The sequence below is a fragment of the Anser anser genome, assembly GCF_964211835.1.
Source record: "Anser anser genome assembly, chromosome: Z".
NCBI classification, from domain to species: Eukaryota; Metazoa; Chordata; class Aves; order Anseriformes; family Anatidae; genus Anser; species Anser anser.
The window spans coordinates 64,055,315-64,064,729 of NC_139723.1; the positions used below are offsets into that span (position 1 = coordinate 64,055,315).

General features: G+C 46.9%; 1 long non-coding RNA gene across 1 annotated transcript in view; it reads left to right on the forward strand.

Annotated features, from left to right (window-relative positions):
- LOC310889772 overlaps positions 1–7,334 on the forward strand; it is a 67,977-nt gene extending 60,643 nt beyond the window's left edge. Inside the window, exon 9 of the long non-coding RNA XR_014576792.1 lies at positions 6,382–7,334. This is a non-coding gene — a long non-coding RNA (uncharacterized lncRNA). The remainder of the gene's footprint in view (positions 1–6,381) is intronic.
- The last annotated feature ends 2,081 nt before the right edge of the window (positions 7,335–9,415 follow it).

Sequence of the window (9,415 nt, forward strand, 5' to 3'; positions counted from 1 at the left end):
TGTGTCCTGCCCCCGTGTGTCCTTCCTGGCTCAGGGAGAGTGGATGGTCTCCTTCCTTCCCTCCACCCTGAGCTGATGTTTCTGTGCCTGACCTTGCACATCCCTCTGGAAAAAGGTGACTTTTCTCATAAATAAATAAGCCCACTGTGCCCATACACTGCTCTTTGCAGCCAAGTGAAGAGATTTAGGCTTTCTGCTAACAGTTTTCATTCATGGAAGGGTGTTATTTGCTTTAATATTATACCTGTGTTACACCTACCTTAGTGCCAATGCTGAGGAGAGGCACAGCACACAGTGAACGATTCCCAGATCCAAGGGTTAAAATCATATGACCTTGTACACGAAAATCCTCATTCTCCAGTTCGTGGCTATTAACGGTACCAGCATCCTGCTTGGAGGTGGCTGAACCATGCTCTGAGAGGAGGCCCCAGCCAAACTGGGCTCCTTAGGGTGTGCTGGGAGCTGCCAGGCCAGGGCTCAACAAGGGCCCTGGTGTACTGAGGCTTTCTGTAGTGGTTTGGTGGGGCTGCTTGCTTCTTGAGGCGTCACCAGACTTTGAATTTCACCCTCTGTGAGCCCACAGCCCCCCTGGCTTTTTCCCTTCTGTGCTTGAAGGAGAAGCTGCCCCTCAGTGGAGGCTGGCCTCCTGCACCAATTGCCCCAAAGGGACCAGGGTGGGTTTCCACCTGGCATTTAGCACACCAGGGAGGGGATGGTGGAGAATATTATCAGCTTCTTTAGGCACCTAAATTCAGCTGTGAAACCTCCATTTGCCCTCACTGTCTCCTGCCACAGAGGTGACACAGCCTGGACGTGGAGGTGGGTGCTGGACCCTCATGACCACCAGGGCAGCGGGGCACGAGTGCTCGGCAGGGCCATCACGCGTGCCCCATGTGCACCCCGGTCTGGGCACAGCCTTGTCCCCGTGTCTGGGTGCCCTCGGATGCCTGGGGGCTCTGAGCTGGGCCAGGCGGGCTTGCAGCCCGGGCTGTCGGATACCCGATCAGGTATCTCGCGTTTCTCTGCTGGAGCCATGCTGGCTCATGCATTTTAGGTCTCTTCTGTGCTGCCTGACAGGCGATGGCAGAGGAGAGCTGTGCTGTAGGTACAGACATGAGCACAGATGCTGCTGGTCTCTAGGTCCCAACTCTCATCAAAACCGCATAGAGCTTTCTGCAGCAGCCCGAAGGACTTTTTTTTTAAAAAAAAAAAAAAAAAGGCACGGTTCCTGTAACTAGCATGCAGTTCTTACTAAAGAAAACCTTGTGAATTAACGGTAGAAATCGTGCACATTTTATAAAGTTGAAACAGCTTTAAAATGCAGAGATAAGTTCTCAGGGACATGATTATAAATGGATCATCAAAACTGCAAGGGAGAACACAGAGAAACACAGAAAAGGGGACTTTTCTCTGATTTTTTTTCTCTTCTGTAGATGTTTCTAAAGAATGCTTCTTTTCTTTTAAAGATTGCCAGACCTCTTCTTTAGTCTCTTACTGTTCTTGATTTTTATACAGAAACAGCTAACTTACAAATGCTGAATTTGCTGTATTACAGACTTTGAAAGACAGAAACTGATGGTTTAGTTTTTGGAGTGACATAGGTATGTTTTTGCAGATGACAAAATGTATCTAATTACAGTATCACATTTGTGATGTGAGTCCTCCACTGACAATTTTACCTGTCCAGTGTAATTATTACTTGCTGTCTAACTTCATTAGAAGTTATCCTCTTTAAAATTGTTACGATATTTAGGAGCCAGAAGATGTAATGTGAAGGCTATTTCATTAAAGCTCACTAAAATCTGGCATATTTCAGAAGATTTTTACAGGCTGCTCTCTATAAAACTGTATGTCTGTAGCCAGAATATGTGCAAGGCATAAGTTTATCTGTTCGCTGGATCACTGCTGATTTTTTTGCATGACAAAAGAGCATATGGTTACTAGCTTACCCAAATAGGAGGAGATAAAGTCATTCTTCTTAAAGAAAAAAAATATATATATGCTTTTCAAAATGCTTTTAAAATATACAAGTAAAATGTTAATGTGAATAATGCTAAGTCAGCTTGCTCCAACTGGGAATCTGCCCCATGTAGTCATAATCAGAGGGATGGGCATTAATCTGTTTATTCAACTGCACAAAGTTCAGCAGAATAACTGTTCTCACTAATTGCTAATGGGTGAAATTGCTGGTGCTTATAGGGAGACATTCTGGTAACAGATAATTAAGCGACTAAGTATTTGAAAATGTCAGGAGAGAAAAATGATCTTTTCACCTCACTGAGTTCATTTCTAACACTGTCAGCTGAGCTCACTCTGCTCCCATACAGTTAGCCTGCAGCTCTGCTGGGAGAGCAAAGAAAAGGAGGGAAATTGGGGAAAACCCCTTATTCTGTCCCCCCTTTGACAGCTGCTGCCTGTGCTTGAGGAGCAGAGCTCCAGACGTCAGCTGCATTCCCAGCAACGATTTGCAAACTGTTACAGGTGTCTCTTGCTTGCACTGACTTTTATAGATGGGTCTTGATCTTTGTTTCATGGCTGAAAGAAGTTGCTCCTTCCCAAGAGCAATGTCTCTGTGCTGCTGCACCCAGGAGACTTCCCTGTGGCTGAGACATGCTCCTGGTGCCTCTCCTTTTAAAGTGCTAGAGTGAGGGTGGGCAGGTTTTCAGCTCTACAGAAGGGAAGAATGCAGAGGGGCCCCTCTCAGACTTTGCAAGGTGGCTTGGAAGGAGAAGGCAATCCAGCCAGCAAGAGGACAAGAGCCCTAATGTGGTATTTTGGCCTCTCCACCACTTTAGAAATTCATTTCTGTACATGCAATAGAGATCTGAGTATGGCTGGCCAGTGCACGGGAGCACTGCCCAGCCCCTTGGGCCTCAGGGCAATGCAGCAAGTGCCTGACCTGCTGGCATTTCAGTAGCCTCTGGGGCAGCAGTATGAGCCCTGGGTACAAGGGCAAGGCCACTGCAGGCAGAGCTTCAAAAGCTGACGTGTCACCCCAAGGTCCCAGCACCTGCTTCAAATCTAGCACTCTTGGCTGAGGATGTGGGACATGCTCCTTCTGCTCACGCTCTGCTGCAGCCCCAGGAGGACTGTGCATATGAAGCGCTGGTTGGCTGTTGAGGTCATGGATTTCCTGGCAGCAGCAGAGTTCAGATATCTCTGGTAGCTATTTCCACACATCATTAGAATGCCCCCAACTCTCTGGTCTCTCAGGTGTGAGCCTGTCCTTTCTGGCACCTATTTGCAGTACAATCCAACATGTCCTTGCAATTCTCTGTAATGCACGCAGGGAAAGGGGAGGGTATTTCCCACATTTTGCCACTGAGCATAAATGGGTGTTTCTTGTTATATCTTGGTGATGGTGAATTTGTAATGAAAAGCAAGGTTTCCACCATAGAGACGTTGCATTGCTAATTTCCAAGTGTTGTCACTCCAGGAATCACCCAAATTCACCACCTCCTGCAGCCCTGCCTACCCACCCCTTAATGGTGGCATGCTGATGCAACATGGAGCACTTGTCTAGTGAAGGGTAACTATTACAGTGAAATATAATATTGCAGAAACTCCTGCCTCCAGAAATACCAGCACATCCTTGTCCAGTTGCTACAGTTGCACTGAGCGGAGAGCAGAGCCTTGTACCAGGGTCTGAGAGCTCACTCTGGATGCTGGACTGTGTTAGTGTTCAGCTGAAGCGAATTTTTCTCAATAGTCTGAAAGTTAAAAGCCTTTAAGTTACAAGGCTGTAAAAAGAGTGACAGATGTAGTCCATTACAGGTACACTTTGAAAACAAAATCTACTTTGCTCACACACACTCTCAGCCCACTCTAAAATCTCCCATCTCCAGTAACACTGCAGCGGGCAGATGAAAGCCTGCTCTTCAAGATCAGCCTCATGCAAAGCTGGCCGAGGACAACAGAACAGCTACTATGGGCTTTTATCAGACCCATGTTGTTTGTCATGTGAATAAAATGCAAGGCAGATGTTCTCTATAAATGATCTGCAGTGATGGGAGATGAACAAAAACACTGGTTCCTTGCAGCTGAGGGCATGGCTGGAGGGCTGTGTGTGAAGCCAACAGCTGGGGGCACTCCACAAATGGTTTTTTGTGCCAGTGGTCTGATAATGTATAATGCTCTGGGATGAAGGGCAGGTTCAGGTGCTCACAGTAAGGGCTTGGGCTTTTATCGTGTCCCACTGTTTTCAGTCTGGCTTGCCCACGACATGTGCAGAATAGCTGGGTGAAAAACAGGCTTTGTGATTGTGTGGACAGTCGAAAACAAATATGGTGGGAAAGCCACCAAATAAGCAATAAGAAAGCTTGAAGAATTTTACTGAATTAATGCCAAAATGCTGGCTGACCTTTTAAAGCTATTTAAGTTTCATTTTGGCTTTAGTTAACGTTCTCCAAACCCTTTTTCCCTTTTTAGGGGGGCACTTGGATCAGCTTTAAAGTGGAGAACGGTGTTTCAAAATAAGGAGTAGAGATGTTCAACATCGGATGAAAATGGTACAGCATTGTAAAACAAATCTCTGCATGTCAAAGCCACAAAAATTATGAGCTTTGATATTCTTTTGCCATTTTTTTTTCCTTGGAAACTTATCAAGTTTGACCATGTTCTTTAAAATATTGCTATTTAACAGATCTACTCATTGACAGAAAGACTCCTTCCTTACCTAATCCAGAGTCAAAGCTGTGAGCTGCAGTCCTGTGAGTTAAGGTGTTTGCACTGGGGCTGCAGCAGGCTCATGTCTTCCTCTGACATAAATTCACCAGTGAGACTTGCAGCTCCGGGAAGAGTAAAATCAGTTGAGCTACATAGTTGTAAAACCAGAGCTACTCAGTGGGGAATCAGGAATAGGCTTCTGATTTTACACCACAGGGGCAAAGAAAAAGGAGTTTAAAGTTAATTAAAATCAAAAGAATCCCTTTGTAAATTATGTCTCAGGATGTCGGAAGGGAAAGGACAGAGGCAAATGAATATTTAAGAAGTGAAATTTAACTAATTCTGGTAGAAGCTGGTATTGCTCACCTTTGGCCTCACCATCTTTCTTACAGCTGAGGGGTGCTGCTTATGCAGGGTCTGCTTCCAGGATGCTTGAGGGGCGTGGAGCCCACCACCCTCTGACAAAGAGAAGTCAGAGGTTGGACTAGATGATCTTGTAGGTTCTTTCCAACCTTGTGTTTCTATGATTAAGTCAGAGGAGCTGCACCCACCCTGCAGGGACCAGGAGGGACCTGCTGTCTGCAGGGAAGCTGTGGCTTAGAGCATCCCTACTTTCATCTCCCTGGACAAGGGGAGCTATAATCCTGCCCGGGAGATGCCATTTGGCACCAGCCATCATACAGCACCTTCTGCTAGTAGGAGGCCTCCTTGTACAGCCTGGAGGATGCCGTCTCCAGCACAAAACCTACACGGGTCCCTCTGAATGAGCTCAGTCTGATGTAAATCCATTGCTGGGTGCCATTGGCCAAATTATGCTGTCACCTGCATAAACCTGCATAAACCCAAAGTAGCTCTGCTACTTTGTCTGAGGAGATAATCCAGATTTATACCACACTGATTAGCAGCAGAGTTTGTTCCTGTGATTTTTTAATGCCGTGACTGCAGGTTTACTAGTCCTCAGGGTCTGGAGCAAAAGTATTTGTATTTACTTGCTCTGAATTTAAAGTGCATTTTGCTGTGGTCCTTTAACTAAAGCATCCTTCGGAAGTGTGGATCTCTCAGATCAATATATCCTCTTCTGCCAGTGAATTGTGGCTGAACGTCCAGAGCCATGCAGGACCCATAAAGTACCAGTCTGTAGTAGAATTTCACCTTGGTGAATCTAGCATCTCCCAGCATGTTATATCTGCCGTTAGTCCCTGACCTTTCAGAGGGCTCAGCAACCAGCAATCCCACCCATCTGCAGGCTGCTTTGTTGCTGCTTCAGGTGGTGGGTAACCCACTGTCCTCCCTTGGGTGGGTTATTACAGCAAATCATCACCCTTTGCCAGTGAAATGAATCTATACCAAAAATCCCATGAGTGCATTTTTGGTGAAAATATCTGGGAACACATTTTTCCACCTCTCGTGACCGGCTTTTTAACAAAACAGTCTGGATTTTCCTGCCTGTAGGTGACAGCTTTATATCTAATTGAGAGTTACCTGCAAAACATTGTCACAACTATGAAGTCCAGCAGGATGGGGACTTGCCACATGCACCTCTCTGGGAATATTAACTACTAACAGCACTTGGCTCCCAAACCGTAAAACCTCTGCCTGTGGAGGGTGGCTTCTAGGGCCAGAAAGTCACTTTGCAAACATGGAGTCTGGGAGGGGGACAGCAGGCATCAAGTAAACACAAGGACTTATTCCCATCTTTAATTCTGTTTTATTCAGGTGCTGCGATCTGAAAGGAAAGGCAAAGCTCTGAGTCCAACTGGGAAAGCGATCCCTGGCAGGACTGAATGATGTCCTGCCTCCCGAGTTCTGGTTGTGCCGCTCATCATCCCTTTATGATGGAAAGAGTCGCTGCTGCAATCTTTCTAGAAAACACACTTCGGCTGCAGCTGAGGGCCTTAAAGCAACAAAATGTGACAACTCACCGAAACACACAATTTAAATAAAAAATGGAGCAGACAAATAAAGGCCTCCAATGAATAGCGTTAGTTTATAATAAGAAAGGGAATTGTAATTTAGTCATGGTTGAATGTTTCCCATTTCCTCTTACTGCTCATAGCCCCTCTTTATAATTGTGCTTTTGTGGAGAGAGAGGAGTTGGTATTCTCAGGGGCTTTGGGAATATCCTTGCTTTATCCTGTAAGTACCTGTCTGTTCCCTCCATGGCACAGCCTCTAATCCTGCCCTGGATGCATTGAGACAAAATGAGTTGCTAATTTCATGGTTGAAGTCAGAAGAGATAATATCTGCTCAATTCCCTGCATAAAAGCTGCTCTCCAGCATAAGCCTCCTGGAATTCTGCTTTTGTGCCCTCAAAAGGATCTGGATACGAGGATCTGGTCAGGTGGCCATGATCTCTGGGTGTACTAAAAAATAGAATGTCCGGGTTGCTTGATACTAAATAAAAATTTTAATAAGAGTTGGGTCAAAGAAAGCTTTTCATTGCCTTCCCTTTTTATTCTCAATGTATGCTCTAACCATGCCTGTGGAATACAGCTTGTCCGTGCACGTAGGTACAATCTGATTCATGTTGACACCTTGTAAAGACCGGGGAGGTGTTATTCAGGCAGCTGCAAGGGCACTTCTCGGAGAGTGGGAAGGAACACTGTATTATGCCCCCTCTAATGTGAGCTTTTAAAGGTTACCGTATTTGTACAGCGTGTTCAAAGACATCAAACTCAGGCTCCAGCAGGAAGCAGAGTCAGGAGAGGGTTAAGGAAGGCAGCGATGCCTGATGTTAACATCTTTCCTCTTTTTCAGCTTTGTAAAAGATAAACGCTTCAGATTTCAATCTGTGGTTCCCAGCAGTGCTTTGGGAACACTGCAGTAGGCCCGCAAAAATCGCTAATGCTGGGCCAAGCCGAGATAATGCGTCTCAGCAGGAATGACATAATGCCCTAAAAGAAGACTATGATGTAATGCATATCTCAGAAAATCAGAGCCAATTTCCGTTACCAAGCCTTGAAGTCTAGCGCTAATGCTGCAATATGCAAAACTTTGGGGGGGGGGGGGGGGGGGGGAGAGGGAATGGGGGTAGATCTTTTCTACTTTTTATTTTTATTTTTTATTTTTGGAAGAATAATTTTGCAAGGCTTACAGCACTTTGTGCACTCTGCATCAGTTGCTAGAGAAGCTTTTCTCTCTCTCTACACACTTCTTGCAGTTCAGGTGCATGCTGAAAGCCATTAAGCATTTCACCTTGGTTGAGGTGCCTGCAATACATTAATACAAATGCAGTAATTTATAGCATTAACATGGCTGTTTATGCAGGTGAGGCATAAAGCGTATATAGCATATTACAGTAAATCCCGCTTAATGAAGGTGTTATGTGGGGATTTATTGGAATCACTAATGTCTCAAGGAAAAGTTAAGCAGTATTTGTGCTAAGCTCAGCTTGGGCATCAGCCAATGTGACTCCTCAGTCCTTGGTGGAGTTGCCCCCCCTGGGGAAGGTGAGCCAGATTTGGGACTGTGCAGTTTGTAAGCCATCCCGTCAGGTTTTCCTGTCTTGTGTTAATACACACACAGCTAGAGCAGCAAGACGTGCCTGCTGCCCAGTGCTCCTCTGGTGCACGATCACGTGGGACTGACGTGTGGGGAACTGCTGCAGGCTTTATTTACAAGCAGGACGTCTCTGAGCAAGCCCCTTGGCCTCCTGCACCCGCCACTGGGTTTTGGCTCCTGACAGTCACTGACCCCCCTAGGAAGCCGGGTGCTCACCCCAGCCCCTGGCAAAGTGGTGGGATGTCCTGGGTGGTCTCGCTGTCCCGTGGTACGGTTTGCAGCAAGGGGATGGCGGTGATTCCCATGCACAGGGCTGCGTCACGCAGTCTTCGTGCTCCCTTTGGGGACGAGGGCTGGAGCCTCTGCCACCCACTGGCTTGGCCCCTCAGAGGCAGGACGGAGCTGTGGGGCTGGGTTTGCAACTGAGGAAAAGTCACGGTGGTTCTTGGGGTTGGAGGGGAAGGCAGAGGCCCTCACAGGGCAGGATCTGGCCGTGGCCACCCACACGGTAGCATCACCCTACTGTGATGCTGTGGCAACGTGTGCCCTTTGTGTGAAGGCTCTGTCTTTATCTCACCAATGTCATACGTCCAGTCCTCCACAGCCAGACCTGGTCTGGGCTGTGCACAGGACCGGGGACCTCCCAGAGGCCCTGTCCAAGCCTCCTGCAGGAGGAAAACCATATAGAAAACCCTCACATCTGCCCACAGATGTTCCCAAGGACATATCTTGAGCACCAACATTGCTTCAAGAGTATTTGCACTGGAAACCAGAATTTTTAAAAAATACCTGTCGGCTCGGTTTCTTTCTACCCTGGGGTCCTGCTCAGCGCCCTGCAGCCCTCTGCTGCAGCCTCCAAGCAGGGCTTCGGCTGCCCTGATCTTCTTGTGACACAGAGCTGGTCTGCTCTAATCAAACCATCTTTGCCCCAGCAGCCAAGGTATTAATGTGTAACCTCAGCTGGCTCTTGTAAATTCGAGGTTTACATTTTTGCTTCTCCTCGTTAAGAAACACTGGGAGTGTCACATATTGGAGGCTTGTGTTTGCTTGCCGACGAGGTACGAGGTCGCTAACTCAGATTCAGCAGCAAGTAAACTTGTGACCTTGTTCTAAAAATTAATAAACCGCCACCAGTACCTCTAACGGAGGGGGAAGCCAGCATCTGCTCGTGTTAGCTCAAGCCTGGACCTGCTTTTTGTTCAGTGTGACCTGACTGCAAATAGAGGCTGCTGTGCTTTATGCTGCAGAC